We start from the raw sequence: 17489 nt of genomic DNA on the forward strand, positions 1-17489 counted from the left end.
TTGCTGCTAGCATAATTCTAGCCAATGAGATGTAAATGGATTTCACCCCATAAGTTTTTCAGGATGGTTCTTTGAAAAGATGACTAACTAGCTGTCCCGTTGTCTCAGCCCTTGGTCTACAATTTTTCCCTTCATCCTGCGTAGAATGTAGGTACAATGTTTGAAGTTATAGCAGCCCTTTTGTGGCTATGAGGAGAAAAGCCACATGTAAAATATGGTGAAGCCAGAAAATAAAAGTCTTGGTCCCTGATGACAACGTAGTACTACTATGTTAGGATTCTCTGCCTTCAGATTTCTTATTATTTGAAAAAACAAACCAATAAACCAAAAAATCCATCTCTTATCTCATTGAGCAAGTCACTTGCTGCGTTTCTATTACATGAAGCCAAGAAGGCCTACCTCTGACACACCTCTCATATTCTGATTTTCAGAGCCAGCAGCAACATTCCCTTTCTTTTTTTTTTTTTTTTTGGCCACACCCGCACTGCTTATGGGATCTCAGTTCCCTGACCAGGGATTGAACCCGTGCTCCCTGCGGTGGAAGCGCTGTCTTAACCACTGGACCATCAGGGAAGTCCCAACATTCCCTTTCTTAAAATCCTTCATGCGCTCCCACTGCCCTTGGTATCTTTTTCAAACTCCTAAGCAGCACCTACAACGTCCTTCATATCTACTCCTTACCTTCAGCTTGAGCCTTATCTGCCCCATCAAGTTCCAAACGCTAGCCTCAATGAACTACTTTCAGTTCCCCACACATATCATTCTATCTCTCAACCAAGACTTTGCATATGGTACTCCTTCTATGCAGAATGTCTTCCTTTTATACCTTCTCAACTTTATTTGGCTAATTCCAATAGTTTTCCGAAACCTGCTTAGGAAACATCCCCTAAAGGAAACCTTTCCTAATCCACCAAGCCTAAATCAGGTTCCTCTCATCTAGGTCTCCATGACAACTGGATACCCGGTATTTATCCCTATCAGAATGGGAAAAAGATTTTAAAAGTAATGGCAACTGTTTTTAAACTTCTCTCTCTTCCCCAAAAGACAATAAATTCCCTAAGAAAAAGACTGTGTCTTAAGGACTATCGTAACTCCAGATATTGTACTACAGTATCTGATAAATCATACGTAGTTGTTGAATGAGTAGATGAATGAATGCATTTACCTCACACATATCTATCATTCAAACTCAAACGCCTCTCATTATGTGCCCATATAATTATCCATTCTAATTCATCCACTATTATTCAAGAAATTGCTGTGTATAATTAAACACAGAACAAAAATAATGAAAATCAGGAGCTTGCCTTGAGCCACATTTTAACCAGAAGAAGGTATTGATCCCTGAGTAAGTAAATGGGGATACCCGTGCTCTTTAGTGTAATTAAGCTTATACTTAGATGTATCTAAATAATAGAATTTAGTAATTTATATATATTAATTTCTTTTCTTTTCTCTGGTTATTTTTTTTTATTGATTGCTTTGATTGAAAAAGCCTCACATAAAGACACTCTTTAGGTGCACTGAATCAGTACATACTGACCTGGAAACAATCTTAAGACTGATGACTTACTGAATCTATAAGAACTGATTTCCAAAGTGGAGGCAAAACCAAATTTTTCTAATTGATGATTTCCAGGCTTACAAACACTTCTTGAGAATTAAAACATTCCAAGAGTTTGGAATGTAATTTTGCTGTTAGTTTTTTTTTTTGTTTTTTTTTTTACAGTTTTATGAAGGTATAAATTATATACCATACAATTAGCCAATTGTAAGTGAAGAGTTGGAATTTTTAGTATATTTATATAGCTGTGCAACCATCACTGTAAAACAAATTTATAACACAGCTATCACTTCCCAGAGTTCCATTGTGCCCATATGAAATCAATTCCTGCTTCCGCCCCCAGCCTCAGGCAACTACTCATCTGCTTTCTATCTTGAGAGTCTTGCCTATCCTAGAAATTTCATATAAAAGGAATAATATAATACTTAGTAATTTTTGTCTGGTTTCCTCTACTTTGAATAATTTGGAGAGAAGCCATCATCTATATTGTTCCATGTATCAGTAGTTTGTTCCTTAGAGTATTGATCCATTGTATGGACACACTACTTGATGGACAAAATCCATCCACTGCGTGATGAACATTTGTGTTGTTTCCAGTTTTTGACTATTATGAATAATACTGTTATGAACATTCATGTACAAGAATTTGTGTGGACATATGTTGTAATTTCTCTTGGATAGCTATCAAAGAGTTGAATTGCTGGCTTATATTTTAAGTTTATATTTAACTTTTAAAGAAACTGCCAAACTGTTTTCCAAAGTGACTGTACCATTTTGCATCCTTACCAATAAAGAATGAGGGTTCCAGTTTATTACATCCTAGCCAACACTTAGTACTATCACTTTTAAAAAATTATTATGGCTAGTCTAATCTGTGTATAATGGTATCTCATTGGAATTTAATGAGTAATGACATTGGGCATCTTTCCATACATATATTAGCTATTTGTTGTCTTTGTAGAAATGCCTGTTCAATTATTTAGCTCATGTTTTTTTATTTAGTCAGTTGCATTTTATTACTCAGTTTTTTACAAGTCCTTCATTGAATATATGATTTGCAAATATTTTCTTCCAATCTGTGACTTGTCTATTTATTCATTTTTTTTATAAATTATTTATTTTTAGCTGTGTTGGGTCTTCGTTTCTGTGCGAGGGCTTTCTCTAGTTGCGGCAAGCAGGGGCCACTCTTCATCGCGGTGCGCGGGCCTCTCACTATCGCGGCCTCTCTTGTTGCGGAGCACAGGCTCCAGACGCGCAGGCTCAGTAATTGTGGCTCACGGGCCTAGTTGCTCCGCGGCATGTGGGATCTTCCCAGACCAGGGCTCGAACCCGTGTCCCCTGCATTGGCAGGCAGATTCTCAACCACTGCGCCACCAGGGAAACCCTGTCTATTTATTCTTAATGAGGTGTGTGTGTGCTTAAGCACAAATGTTTTAAATTTGGAAGTAGTATAATTTATCAGTTTCTTTTATGGACCATGGTTTTGGTGTAATATCTAAGAAATTTTTGCCTAACTCAAGGTCACAAAGTTCTTCTTTTATGTCTTCTTCTGTAAGTTTTATAGTTTTGTCTCTTATAGTTCAGTTTTTTTACCCATTTTGAGTTAATTTTTGAGTACGGTGTGAGATGTGGTTCTAAGTTCATTTCTTTTCATGTGGCAATTCAATTTTCCATGTGGCATCATTTGTTAAAAAGACTATCATTTTCCCCACTGAATTGCCTTGGTACCTTTGCCAGCAATCAATGTGAGGATTTATTTCCATTTGATTTTTTAAAAATGTGTTTTTATAAATATGAGGTTTAAAATGTAAAAATTAATAAAATAATTTTGAGTGTTTGTTAGCATGTTGCTTTCTCAATATGTGTCATTTTAAAAGCCATTCTATTAATTTCCATTTTTTTCCAAACTGCATGCAATTAAATTAACTTATGAGAGAGAACTTTAATCGAATAAGATGCTTATATGTGAATGGACAAAGGTAAAACCAAGTCCAGAGTTGAGTTATATCACCTTGCTAGGAAATTCCTTCAGGAGATGAGGTTGTCATTTTGCTGTTATCCTGTTTTAACTAGTAAAACACTTCAGCCTTGGGATATGCTTGTTTCATATTCTGTTCGTCATTTCCCTCCAGATATCACCTAAGCTGGATGCATAATAATTAAAATGCACAAGAACAGATGTTATTCAGTCTCTGTCAGGCACTGAATAAATGTCTGATGTGTCATTCCTTCCCAGTAACTGTGGATGAATATCACAAGAATGGTATCTTAGTTCCCTAGGGCTGCCATAAAAAATTACCACAAATTCGGTGGCTTAAAATAACAGAAATTTATAATCTCACAGTTCTGAAGGCCGGAAGTATGAAGTCGAGGTGTTGGCAGGGGAAGGTGATTCCCTGCTTCTTCTGGTTTCTGGTTGCTCCAGGTGTTCCTTAGCTAAAGGCTGCATAACCTCGACCTCTGCCTCTGTCCTCGCATGGCCTTCTCCTTTTGTCCCTGTGTCTCTTTTGAGTGTCTCTTATAAGGACACTTGTCATTGGATTTAAGGACCACCCAGATAACCCAGGTAATTCATCTTGAGATCCTTAGCTTAATTACATCTGCAAAGACCCTTTAGCCGAATAAGATCACATTCACAGGTTCCAGGCATTGGAATGTGGACATATCTTTTATGGGGCCACCATTCAACCCATGAAAAATGGGTAGAAGAATGGGGAAGGAGGCAGAATATCACTTGTTATTCACTTCAGTGGCATGTCATTTTTGGACAAGCACAAATCTCAAACCTGGAATTTCAATGCCTTGGGAAATGGAAGATGAAAAATTCAGGAAAATGTGGAATCACAGAGATAATTTCATAAACGAGCCACTAATTCTTATCTTTTTAGATTTACTATTTTTTTGAGGTTTTTTTTTAACATCTTTATTGGAGTATAATTGCTTTACAATGTTATGTTAGTTTCTGCTGTATAACAAAGTGAATCAGCTATACATATACATATATCCCTATATCTCCTCCCTCTTGCGTCTCCCTCCCACCCTCCCTATCCCACCCCTCTAAGTGGTCACAAAGCACTGAGCTGATCTCCCTGTGCTTTGTGGCTGCTTCCCACTAGCTATCTATTTTACATTAACCTCTTCTAATTTTATACCAGCTGAAAACTTGATTGGTTTATTGTTTATGTCAGAATTATGTTTTAAAGAGAAAGCATAGTTGACTTGTATTTCAACGTCTGACTTCATTTTCTAGATAACTGAGAGTTAAGTCTTTCAAGTTTCAGTAGAAATCTTTCTAGTGGGCGTTAGATATTTTTCACACACTAAAAAGGATACATTTAACATCATTTGACAACTTCCTTTCATTTACTCAATCCTCTCTTCCCTTTTAAAATTTATGTCATTCATTTATTCTGTATTTACTGGGTTATCAAGGAACTTGTACAAAGTTTTTAAACAATAGCAACAGGCTCACAACTTTCAACATTTCACAGACCAGGTTCCATTAATACTTTCTTTACAAAATTTTTTTTCTTCATCGACAAATTTCAGAGTAAATTATGCTAGATTCCACTGTCTCATTTACCACACCATTCAATTTTAACTGCACTCTGGTTTAAACACTGTTTAGAACCCTTAAGAAGAAATACAGTGTATTCTTAGATGCTGAGAGTAAGTAAGCAGGAGAGATATGGGTCAGTAAAGGTAAGTGATGTTATTAGTTTTCATATTATTGTGACTGTTCAGTAATGACTTTCCCAGTGGTTATGAGACTCCTTGTCACTCCTTTCCTCTCATCTTGATGAAATCTCTTCACTGAGTGATCTCTTTCATTCATAAGGTGGTATTTATAAATTATTGACTTCTAAATCCCATGGCTTATTCTCAACCTTCATCTTATGCTTCCATGCATTAATTGGAACCAATTATACATTTAGACTTTCTTGTTCTTTGGCTTCCATGACATTTTGCTCCCTCTGTGATCTGTTTGCTAGCCCTTCTTTTGCCTTCTGGCCCCTGAATATAGACTCTCTTGGTATTCATACTCTTGAACTTCTTTTCTCACTCAAAATTCCACTTTTATCTATAATCTCCATACTTATGACTCTCAGATTGAAATCTCAAATTCTAGATTTCCCCCTAGAATCAAGACCTGCATTCCAAAATGCCTGCCTGTAATCTCCATCCTGTTATTTCCCTGACCCTTAAAGTCACCCAGCCTCATTATTTTCCCTTCAAAATTATTTTTTTCCACAACCAGCGTTTCTTAGTGGCAATAGTGTTTATCCTGTCACCCAGATTGAAACTGAAAAGTGTTTTTTAAGATCACATTTCTTGGTAAATCCTAGCTAAAAGTAGAGCAGTCCTCTCTAGTCTATGAAAGTCCTCTACTTTGAATAGCCACCTATTTAAAAGCTCCCATATTTATCAGTGAGGGAAAAAGGGAACTATATTTCCAAGCCAGAAGAGAAAAAAATTAATCCTGGAGACCATAGTCTCCATGAGAAAGGAAAGCACTATATGATTACAATATATGAGTTATTTTTTTTTAATTTCTCTTTATCTGTTGCTCTCAACATTCAGTTACTTACCAAGCCATATACATTTGTCTTCTTCAAGATCAAAAGGACTGGGAACACAGATTGAGCTCTAAAGATGTTTATCACAGTGTTATAATATTAGAAATTTTAAATTCCCAACACTAGAGCATTGATTGACTAAATCATGTTTTACATATAAAACATGTGATGAATAATCTGCACTAATTTAAATTTTGTTGTAATAGTCTATTCATTAATATAAAAAGATGTTATATGCATCATTGAGTTTAAAAAAAATGTCGGAAAGAACAGGAAGAGGACATCCAAGGAAAAATACTAAGGACTATTGCTTCAGACTGTTACCAGTGGATTTCTGCATATAAATGTAAAGAATGTATGTTCATTGTGTGCCAGGCAATGCTTTAAAAAGAAATGAAAGAAGTAAAATAGATTTAGAATAGTCTAAACAGCTTAAAGAACACCTATTTTCAAAGAATCATAGAATTCAGAAAGTACATTAAATATCAAGTCCAAACTCACTTTATATGCCTTGTGGCAATTGAAGTTGAGTGATTTGCTCTATGTCATACAGTTGGTTATGACAAATGTGGAATTTGAGGCCTCTAATACCATTCTATTAATTCCCACCATTTTCCTATCACAGTTAACATGACAAATGCATCCACTTTTGACATTTTAAGCATGTGTGAAAATGAATGCACCTTTGAAGCTTGAGAATATTCAGCTTTATGGAATCCAAATAGCATTTTAAAGCAGGAAATTTTAGACATAATTTGTATTTGAATTTCTTTTGTCCCCTTGTCAATGGGTGACTATTAGTCAGGGCTCTCCAGAGAAACAGAACCAACAGGATATATCTCTGTCTCTATCACTATCTCTATCTCTGTCTATCTGTATATATCTATTTCTAGAAAGAGATAGATTTATTATAAGGAACTGGCTTACATAATTATGGAGGATGTCCCACCGTCTGCCATCTGCAAGCTGAAGGCCCAGGAAAGCTAGTGGCGTAGCTTCAGTCCAACCCCAAAGACCTTGAGAATCAGGGGAGACAATGGTGTAAGTCCCAGTCCCAGTCCAAAGGCCTGAGAACGAGGATAAATGATGCTGTAAGTTCCGGTCCAAGTGCGGGAAAAAGCCAGTCCCAGTTCAAGTGCTCAGGCAGAGAGCAAATTCTTTCTTTCTCTGTCTTTTTGTTGTACTCAGGCCCTCAAGGGATTGGATGAGGCCCATTCACTTTGGGGAGGCCAACCTGCTTTACTCAGTTTACCAGTCCAAATGCTAATCTCATCTGGAAACATCCTCGCAGACGTGCCCAGAAATAATGTATAGCCAAGTATCTGGCACCCACGATCCAGTCAAGTTGACTAATAAAATCAACCATCACAGTGACCTTGGCAAAACTGCTTAACTTTTCTGAGCCTCAGGTACTTTTCCTGTAAAATGAGGGAATTACTCTCTATCCCACAGGGCCATTTTAAGGTTTAAATAAGATAAACAAGTTAAGAGACCTATCCTTGCACATAATGACTGTTCAATCAATGCCAGTTCCTTTCCCTCCCTTTCCCTGTATTGCTTATGAAAAGATCAGTTTAGTTACACTACAAGCCTGTTGTTATGGGTTGAATTGAGTCTCCCCAGGCAAAAATAATTACATGTTGAAGTTCTAACCCCCAGTAGCTCATAATGTAACTCTGTTTAGACCCAGGGTTGTTAAAGAGGTAATCAAGTTAAAATGAGATCATTAAGGTGAGTCCTAATCCATTATAAATGGTATGTCTATAAAAAGGGAAACATTTGGACACAGAGACACACACACAGGGAGAACTCTACTTGAAGATTGGAGTTATGCTTTCACAAGCCAAGGCACTCAGAGGCTATGAGATGGGCCTGGAACAAATCCTTTCCTGGTGTCTTCAGAAGAGGCATGGCCTTGCCAATACCTTGATCTCAGATTTCTAGCATCCAGAATAGTGAGACAACAAATTTTTGTTGTTTAAGCCACTTAGTTTGTGATACTTTGTGACAGTAGCCATAAGAAACAAATCTACCTGTATTTCTTAGATAGACCGTAATTTGAAATGACATCTCTTAGGGATAATTCCTTATTAGTTCTTATCAGAATATGTAAGGTTCTTCTTTTCCAATTTCAAAGAAACTAGGTCCAAAACCCCTTCTGGCCCAACTCTTAGTTAACATGCCTCTTCAAGAATGGAGAAGGTAAGAAATCTCCCTGCTGTATGACCTGGTTCTAGTTTTTCAGAATCTTACCAAGTCTAGGCTACTCATACAGGTCATGGGGTTGATGGAACAGATAGGTAAGCAGACAGATAGATGGATAGATAGATAGATAGGTAGGTAGATAGATAGATAGACAGAAAACAGAGAAATGTAGAAAGAGAGAGAAGGAGATCTCTATTTCTATCTCTGTATGTATGTCTATATTTGTAGTTACATTATCTGTATCTATATCTGGTCTGCTTTTTAACAAATGTGATACCACAAGGTTTTTTCTCCCCATTTTATCAAAAACTTGCTGAAAACACCATTTTAATAAAATTGTCGTGCTGTTCTCTCATGCATTTGTACTTAACGATGATTTGCCAACCATTAACATATCATTAAGCAACTGATGTCCTTTCGCCTTTTGGCCACATCTTTTAAATAAAGCTTTGCCCACATTTCAGAATATTTTTTTCAGACAGTGTACCAGAAGGCCAATTACTAGGGCAAAGGCCATAAACATTTTTAATATTCTTGATACTTATTGCGAAATTGCTTTGCAGTGAAGTGGTGTTCCTTCCTTTGGGGTTCAATCCCAAGACAATTCTTTGTAGCAAGAGAAGAAAGAAATAAGGTCATGGAGATCAGTGGGAGTATTAGTGTTCAACTGCCACCAGCAGCAAGTAATGAATATTTCCTTGTGAAAAAGCTCAATGCCATGCATAACAATTACATAATATGTAGGTAATTCAAGAAATCTCTGGCTCAATCTTTCTGGAACCCCAACATTTAAGTGCAATTTGGGTATTAAATTATCCATTCATGTACTGAGTTGAAGGTATCTCTGTCCCCTCTATTCTCTGAGATGTCTCTGCTGACCTGCACACTTGAGTGTTTAGTTCAGAGATAATTTTCAATAAACTGTTGTCACTTGAAAATAAACAGTCTGGACAATGTATGGTTCATTTGGAACACGGAGAAAATAAACAACCTAGGATATGCTTCCTTCCTGTTTTTACAGCCCTTTTTGGAATGTGTGTTCCAGATATTTCCCCTTCTTCCCCAAAGAAGAAGGTTTTATTTAAAATAAAGCTGTTTATTTGGCACTTCTGGGCAGCCCTTTTTTGAAGAACCACAGCAATGGGTGGCTTTGGAGCCCATTTTCGAAGGAATCAGTTCATCCTCCTGGTGCTCTTTCTTTTGCAAATTCAGAGTCTGGGTCTGGACATTGATAGTCGTCCTACGACTGAAGTCTGTGCCACACACACAGTTTCACCAGGACCCAAAGGTGAGGAAAGAAAAATGAAATGTTCATATCTAGTAAGTAAGCTCTCTTACTTCATCTCTCAACCCCACTCTAGCCCCCAATGACTTTCTCTACTCCCTTCCTTAGAGTTCTCTCACTTTCCTTCTATTTTAGAAAAATCAATGTCTTGTTACTTATTTTAAAATCTCCCTTGATGTTAGGTTCTTACCTAACGTGGGGAGGCGCTGGAAGGCTGGGGCAGGGATGTGATTGAATTCACCCAGGGCAGGGGGAAGTTTCATCTTCCATGCTGCTCCAGGGGAGATACACAAGCAAGACATTCAGGAATCCTTTCCTTAAGAGCATCTCTGTTCATGGGCTGTTTTTACTCCAACTGCTTTCTCAGGCTGATTTTGGTAAAGCTACTAGACAAAAGCTCAGTAAAGTAAAAATGAATTCTTTCATATATTTCATAAATTAATGGGCTTCTGGGCTCCAATGAAGGATTGGAGGTGGCATAGAAATGAACATTTCTTTATTTGAAAGTGGAGTTTTAGGGCCAAGTACCTTCAGCTGAAGGATGAAAGAATATTGCAAACATTTTTTTTCAAGTAGAGCCAAGGTCCAAATGCGCTTCAAGCAATTGGTTGGTAAAAAATGCTGCTGTTTTCCTAGTTTCAGCTCTGACCCTTTTGTTCTGAAAGCGGTCACTGCAGTACGAATTGGTGCTCCCTCATTAGTAATTCATGCTATGTTTCTCCAGGCTGCATGGTGGAAGAATTGCATCTGCTTAAAATTTTAAGTAGAAAAGAAGGGTCTTTAAAAAAAAAAAAAAAGAAAAACATTGCCTCGTGCTTGTCAGTTATTTAAATGTGTATTGCTTAAAGTGCATTTTTCTTAATCAGTGAATTAATTTCCTCCTAAGATTGCAATCCAAGTTTTAACCTTTGATACCATAAAATAAATGCAGGGGAGAACAATGAGGCCTTGGGGCTTCCAAATAATTTCTTGGGTGAATAAATGAATAATGTGAGGGTAAATGTTCAGAAAACAAAGTTTCAATTAGAAATAAAGTACTTACTTAAAACCATTACTGGACTTTTCATAGAATAGAGGAAACTTTGTATTATTCCTGGGGTTTCATGGAAAATGCTAAAAATTAAAATTTTTCTGTCCCTTCAAATGGGAGAATCCATTTTAGAATAGAACTGTTAAGCAGTTTTCCTTGCAGAGAAACTGCAACTTTCAAACTGGAAGAAGAATGGACAAAGAATTGTTCAAATAATGTCCAAAATATCGTCCAATTCAACAATTCTATTCATTCCAACTCAGCCAACGTATACTGAATACCTATTAAGTGCTAAGCACTATTTTAGGCACAAGCGATGCATTAAATTATATACATTAGTGTCATGAGCAATGGAGACGTAAATAATTTAGGAGGGAGAGCAGAGGGCAATTAATATTTGCTGGATTCCAGCGTGGGGTCCACCATGAGTCTTCCAACCCTCATTTTTTAACTTAACACAAAACTTCTCCCTTCCCATTAGAAACTCTAAGGTTTCAAACAATGGAAACCTCTTTAACTCTCTTCCTGAGCCTGTGTAGAAATTATGAGATGATTACAAGCAGAAATGTGACAGAATGAAGAAGCAAGTGCTCCTGGGGAAGAAAGACTTGGGAAGAAGCCCTCTAGAACTCCGGGTTTCAGAACTAAGTTATGGACTTGGTATGATTTCTTCTTCCCCTAGAACCTGGGGGCTTGGCATCAAATGGGTTCTCAGTGGCTTTCTTATTAAAAAGATTCCAAGATTCTGGAACGTACTAAATACCAACTAAGTCCCAAGCATCATGTGGGATTCTAAAGGTTTCAGGCTAAGGAAGAACTTGTCTTAGAACTTGTACCTACATTGAAAGCTGGTATTAGAGTGCAAACTCTTGGGGTCAGTTAACTCATTTTTAATTTGCAAATTGCCTGTGTGGGTACCACATGCATAACATCAAAAACCTATTCATCACTGCCCTTCCTCTGCTCTATGTCCTGTGCTAGACATTGTGGATACATCAAAACACAAGGCATGGTATTTTGTCTTCTCTCAAGATATAAACTGCCATCTACTCTACTTCATCCTGTCATGAACACCGTGACAGTCCTCCCCACCCATGAATAAGGCAGATTTGTATATTTATCTCTAAAAAATGACAAAAAAAAAAAAAAAGCTTGATGGCTAAGCAAACATTTTAAAGAACTGGATTATTGCTTTTGTTTAATATATTTTTTTAAGAGCAAGCTGGTCTATATTTTTCTCCATGGCTAATCATCTCAATACCATATTTATCAGCACTGTGCGCAGAAACTTCCAGATACTCTGAGAAACAAACAGTAAAAGGAGTTTTTCCTAAATTCATTTGGGAGACTTGGAATTTAATAAAAATATATAGAGTTGCAAATGGAAAACCATTAATGCTACTCTTTCATATAATATATTGTCTAAGACAGACACACCATGTTTTATTGCACTACTTCCCAAGCTTGACTTAGTGGGAAAAAAAGACATTGGATTGAATCTGCTTGATCTTCAGGATGGTATTACATCTGTTTATGCCTCAGTTTCTTTATTTGCAAAATGAGCTTCATCACAGACCTCTTTTAAGAATAACATCGGATAATCAAAGTGAGCTTTAAGCTGTGTAGACATTATGAATAGATACTTAACAGATTCTATTTATCTTTCCTTCTCCTTCCTATTTGTCTAAGTCTGTTGAGTAGTAATTTTGAGAATGAGTATTGCTCTAGTTATAAAAAAATTCTTCGTTGAAAGCCATTTTTTATTTTTCTTTCTATGCCTTAAACTTACTATTTTATGCTGCTTAGTAGGAAAATGTTCTTTTTTCCCCCACGTTGGTGGTTTCTTTAAACAATTTGTGTGAAATTCTGACCTCTAGTGGTTTTACTTGAAAACAGCAATGACAAGAAATTTTAACAAGAACTGTTAAAAGGAAATGTAAAACCAATAAGAAATATTTGGGTGATGCTTCACAATTTCCAAGGAACTTTCAAATACATTATCTTGTTTAAGTTTCACAATTTTCCTACGTGGTAGCAATTACTTTAACCTTAAAGATAAGGAAACAGTCTCTATGAGGCCAAGTGGAGGTCCCAAGGTCTTCCACGTAGATGTTGCACAGTCATGCAATTTGAACTTGACCCCTGGCCTTCTGGCTCTGTGTCCACCATCATTCCATGACATCTACTAGAGTCTATTAGAATCATGTTTGAAAATACAGCCCACTGACCCCTTTTTGATAAATGGGTAGGAGTCTGCCTGAGAACATGGAATTTATGCAAGCTCACAGCCCAGTATTGTACTGGACCCTAAAACATGCTGAAAGTGATGACGTGCCTTCTCTTTGATAATGAACTCCATCACTTCATTCGTTTGTTTGGAAATTAATGATATTTCACCCTATTGCTTATTTTGGTTTTTGGTTTAGGAGGTTTTTCTTTCAATGAAATTTGGGTGTATGTCTATGTATGTGGTCTTAAAGCTCCTTTGCGATCCATCTGGCTTCTCCCAACTTCTCCCACCTCAAACTACTTGTCCAATTGTAGTTTGCTTCAGGCATCCTTGCTTTGTCTACCCTTCCTGACCCAGGATTTTTGCACTTGATGTTCCCTCTGTCTGACCCAAACTTGCCCCAGATCTTCCCAAGGAGACTTCCTTCTTCTCATTCTGGTTTTAGCTCAAATGCCATTTGCACAGTGGGGCCCTGCCTGACGACCCCCTTCACTCTCTGTCATAGTTCCCAAGACATTTTGTTGTTATTTTCACAGACTTATTACTAAATGAAAATCCCTTGTGTTTTTATATATCTACAGTCAGTCCTAGAATACAAGCTTCATGAAAGCAGGGACCCTGTTCATCTTGCTGAGTGTGTTTTCCTGCTGTCTGGAAGAGTTCCTGACACATAGCGATTGCTCAATAAATATTTTTGATGAAATAAACAATCCCAAATTTTCCAAGAGCCCCTGACCGTTCCTTGAAAATACTTTCCAAGGATGTCTTGCAGTTCCCCAAAATGTGTTGCAATGCTTCCAAGAAAACAACTGGTCTTGGGAGACACTGTCATTGTACCACTTCAGTGGTCAAAGAACTTTCCCACCAGTGGCCACTGGTTTTCTGTAAGCACAGCCGTGCCACCGCTTCCCTGGTACCCCTGTCTCAACCTGGCCTGGCCACTAACTCAGTGCCACTTCACTCAGTAAGGAAGGCTTTCCTTTGCTTCTGAGGGCACTGCAACTCCTACAAGTAACCATCTTGACTCCACGCAACTGGCCTGTGATGAACTCATGGGGCCAAGAAAGGCTCTTTCCCCTTCAGCATGACTGTAATGACAACCTCAATCATGGTGGTGGCAGCAGTAATACTAACACACATTGAATAGATGCCATTGACCCGGCCCTGCGTGAGTGCTATCCAGCCATTTTTAAGTTGAACTATCTCAATAGACTTTGAGAAAGAAGGCATTATAATTCTCGTCTGACAGATGAGGAAACCGAGGTTCAGAACTATTAGGTCACTAGCCTAAGGCCACACAGCTGGAAGGTGGCAGGTTGGAACCCAATTCAATTCTAGTTGGACTTCAGGCTCCAATCAGAATGCTAAACCGTCTAATCATCTGGAGGGGCCCCTAAGCAGTGTTGACTGCATCACAGGATTTTACAGGGCAGGATGAAACAGCTACTTTAGTTTTTGCTTAAAGCTCCTACTGGTCCCTATGGAACCCATGCATGGGTGGTCCAGGGCCCACATCTGAGTGCCAGACACTACGAGGTACATGTGGCTTTGCCAGGACGTAAACCTCTGTCTTATGGGATAGTTTCTTTCCCAGAAAACCCCTTACCTCTAGGAAGTGAACTTCAATCTGGCCAGTATTTTTTCTGAACATGGCTCTGGATCCCAGCAATTGACACACTTGAGTTATTTCCCAGAAGTGTTCTCAGCCTCCAAACAGATGGCCAGTATGCCCAGCAATATCTGGGTCACTTTCACACTCCAATCAGAAGTCTCACTATGTGTAAAGTAACTGTCAGAGTTTATTTGGTTTAACCCCAGTTATTTTTACATTTGTGAAAACTGAAGCCCAGAGAGGTAAAATCACTTGTTCTAGGTCACACAGCTGTTCATTGGTGGCAGAGCTAAAACTCCTCTTCGAGATTCCCAAGCCAGTCATTGTTCCATTCCACCGTGTTCTACCATTGTCCTCACGTTTTATCATCCTCATTAGGCATGAAATGATCCTTCCTTCGGTTTTATAAATTAACATTTGAAAAGGAGGTCAATGTATAAACATGGTACAGAATTGTTTTAGCTCGGTCACCTTGGTACAAATTAAGTTGCTGATTTCTTTCTGGTGACTTTATCAGAGAGGTTAAGCAAGTAGGTATTTTCCCAAAACCTTTTTTTTAATTGTATTAATTCACTGGATTCTTTCATTAAGAGTTTTAATATGTATGTTATGCATAAGGTCAGACCAAAATTTTAAGAGGCTTGGCCTTTTCAACTTTATATTCCAATGGATGGATGTTCTGAACCAATTTTTCTCCTCTTTTTCCCTTTGAATAGATGCCAAGAAAACATTTCAAGGTTAGGTCAGGAGTGGAGGAATAAAAGTCCAGTCAATCAAAGTGTGGGCAAAGATGAGTGAGGATGTAATAACCAAAAATAAAATTTAAAAAATTAGTTTGTTTCATTTAAGAAAGTTGTATCCTTTACCTATACCATTTCTCCCCCCAGCTCACTTACATAATAATCTCGCTATATATCAATCGTTACTAGGGACTGTAGTAATAGGTGCTTGCATGTTGGTAAAGGTCATGGACTTTGGAGACAGAATCTATGGTTTTGAATTTGAGCTCTGCCACTTACCTACCTATGTGATCTGAAGTCTCAGGGTCCTCATTTTTTAAATGGAGATAATTTTATTGCCAATCTCAAAAGCTTAATTTGAAAATTGACATGTTTAGCGTATAGCTCAGCTATTATTTTTTTTCATTAGCTTCCATTGCTGTTACTAGTCACCATAAGCCTTCTCTCCCACATCCCTAAACAAAGGCTCATAGGTTGTAACCTTGGTTCTACAAACAGAAATCTACCAGGGAAATACACCACCTTCTGCTCCTTGCTGCCATTTCCTACCTATTTTAGTCTCACTGCAAAGTCAACTTTTATTCATCAGACGCTCACAAACTTGAGACCACCCTTTCTCTTCACTAATGTTGCTTTCTTTCTGTGGTTCTCCAGTTGAGCCTGGGGCTTCTTATCAATTAAATAGGAATAATAATAGTGTAAATACACCCTAGTAGGATTAAATGAATTAAGACAGAAAAAACCAAGCCTCAGTCCTTTTATCTGTAACATGGGTTAATAATGGTATGACTACTTCATAGGATTGTGATGAGGAGGAATCAGCTAAGCCACATAAAGCATTTAGCACCATCTCTGACACATTGTTAAGGACTCTTTAAATATTAGAAAACCACAGATTAACAAAACCCAAGGGAGAATGAGAATTATTTTTCCATTTTTCCTTCTTCTTCTTTTTTTCCTTTAAGGAATATTTTCCTTTAGCCACTGTCTGTGCCCTAGGTAGGCAATTCTGTTGGTCTTAGGTCATTAGCCATATGTGTAGGCCAGATACAACTTAGGTGTCTCTTCTTATTTGTGTTTATGAAATACTACTTCTGGAAACCTTCTAATTCTGTTAGAAATGGTTTTATTTAGCCTCTCCACATCTTTGCAGGATATTCCAACTGATAACCAGTCTGTCTGGTTTTCACACTGCTATATGATCTGCAATATTCTATAATTTTCCAAAATTCTTTCAGTTATATTTTACAGCTTTCTCTGCTCTTTTATAAAAGAATTATAGATATATGCAGTTAAAATCTGACACTCAGAGACTCAAGTAGCATCTGAATAATTTAATTGTTTTCAAATTGTTTATCGTGATTGTTCTTGATTTGAAAACTCTGGAAGCATCCTTTCAGGTCTCTTGGCAATACTTGTATCTGTGAAATAAATCATATAAATACGAGTCTTTAGAATTTACAAAGGGTTTATCCATTATTTCGCTTTAGCTCCACTGACGTATTATAGGAATCATTATCCCTATTTAAAGAGAAGGAAACTAAAGCACAGTACTCTTGTTTGTGACCCTTCTGAAGGTCATTTATGTAACATATCACCCAGGGATGGGTGTATGTGTAAGACATTACAATATTGGTTGCAGTCAAAAATATTTTACATGGTGTTGTTCTGCCTGGCCTGAGATGAGCAAATATTTAGAAAAAGATTTTGATATTCAGAGCCAATAGCTATGACAATGTCATCTCTCTCTCATCAGACCACATGCTGAGTGACCAAATGACAGGACAACCAAAAGGAAGAGGCCCATATGTCCAATGGGAAGTTGGCAGCAAGTGTGACAATGTGCTCCAGACCAAAATGAGAGTCCCCAAAGAGACTGGGAGACTTTGATATACCACAACGGAGCGTCTCTGGAACTGTTTTATCACTGTTGCCCTAGCACTTGAAGAGCAAGGCTGGACAATGCCACCAGTGATCTCGGGGAAAAGCCAGTACTAGACCATAGGCACAGACCAAATACACTGAAATAAAGCTCGCCTAGAGTGTACAAAGGCAAGGGATATGACCTGCCTTCCTAGATTAGAGTACTCCTAAGGGGGCATTACATTTTTATTAAAATGGGCAATTTTTGATTAACATATACATAGGTATCTATATCTATGTTGAGAAATAAAATGTTGCCTGTCATATCAGTAAACAAAGGATGTCACAGTTGTCAGCGATTACAGATTGCAGCCACCTCCAAA

General features: G+C 37.7%; 1 protein-coding gene across 8 annotated transcripts in view; it reads left to right on the plus strand.

Moving 5' to 3' along the window:
• The window catches only part of COLEC10 (collectin subfamily member 10), a 445704-nt gene that overhangs the window by 398381 nt on the left and 29834 nt on the right, over positions 1–17489 (plus strand). The window lies entirely within an intron of this gene.

This window comes from Eubalaena glacialis, chromosome 17 (assembly GCF_028564815.1).
Source record: "Eubalaena glacialis isolate mEubGla1 chromosome 17, mEubGla1.1.hap2.+ XY, whole genome shotgun sequence".
NCBI classification, from domain to species: domain Eukaryota; kingdom Metazoa; phylum Chordata; class Mammalia; order Artiodactyla; family Balaenidae; genus Eubalaena; species Eubalaena glacialis.